Raw genomic sequence first — 1,093 nt, 5'->3', positions numbered from 1 at the left:
ATGTCTTACGGATGCATTTGTCTGAAATGTGAGGGGGGGTCACAGTTCTACCCCTGCCTTTAGGCTTCTCGGCTTGGGTGTGTGTACTGAGGGTCGGGGATAGTAGAGTAACTTTGCTTCTTCCCAAATAGTGGGAGGGAGCGATTTCAGGCAAGGAGGGTGTGTTTTGAAATATAGTGGGCGCGAGCGATTTCGGGCGAGGAGAGCGTGTTTTCAAATAGTGGGCGCGAGCTATTTCGGGCGAGGAGAGCGTGTTTTGCCGACCTTGGTTTATGAATTATTTGGCACATGTCATTTCGTCCGAGGAGAAGGCGCGCTTGGATGAAGTTACGAACCTACCCTCGATGTACAACGGGCCAATTGATGCGTGTCCCACATAGGACGGTAATTTCGCACCTCCCATTTATTTGCTCAGGCCAATTCCACCGAGCGGAGGATGTTTAACGGTTCATTCAAATTTTTGGAGAATGAGCATCCACGTCTACCTTACCAAGTCGATTTGAATCAAATTTTGAAATATTAGCTTTCCACTTCTTTTTTAGATGGAGAGATGATGCTCGGGAGTAATGTATTTTTACATGCTCGTTGCTAGCGATTTACTATATGACAAATAGTTGACCCACTCAAAAACGTGAATCAAACCCAAAATGAAATATCTCGATTCAATGAAATAGCTCATTCACTAGGTCAAAATAGTGAACTAAATCCAAAATTAAACACCTCAATCGAGTAGCATGTTGTACAGTATTATTGTACTCCATGAACATGTTGAAAGTCAAATTAATGAACTTGTTTGATATATGCATATATCCGTTCATGTGTGGATTGCAGACAACATGTTCTCCAATTTAAATATTTGAATGCAAGTTTATATCAAAACATGGTTTATATCAGTCTTTGATGCATAAAACGCGACCTCCCCCTCTCCCGGACTCCTGTTCTCTCTCTCTCTCTCTCTCTCTCTCTCTCTCTTTCTTTCTTTCTCTCTCTCGCCCACAATCTTCAATTCTGTCGCACGCATGCGACACAAAAACCTTGTTGGTCCCTCTCCCTTTCTCTCCATCTCTCTCTCTCTCTTTTTGTGTGTGTGTGT

The sequence above is a fragment of the Triticum aestivum genome, chromosome 6B (genome assembly GCF_018294505.1).
Source record: "Triticum aestivum cultivar Chinese Spring chromosome 6B, IWGSC CS RefSeq v2.1, whole genome shotgun sequence".
NCBI classification, from domain to species: Eukaryota; Viridiplantae; Streptophyta; class Magnoliopsida; order Poales; family Poaceae; genus Triticum; species Triticum aestivum.
The sequence above is the reverse complement of the archived record's forward strand: the minus strand, read 5'-3'. Positions refer to the sequence as shown.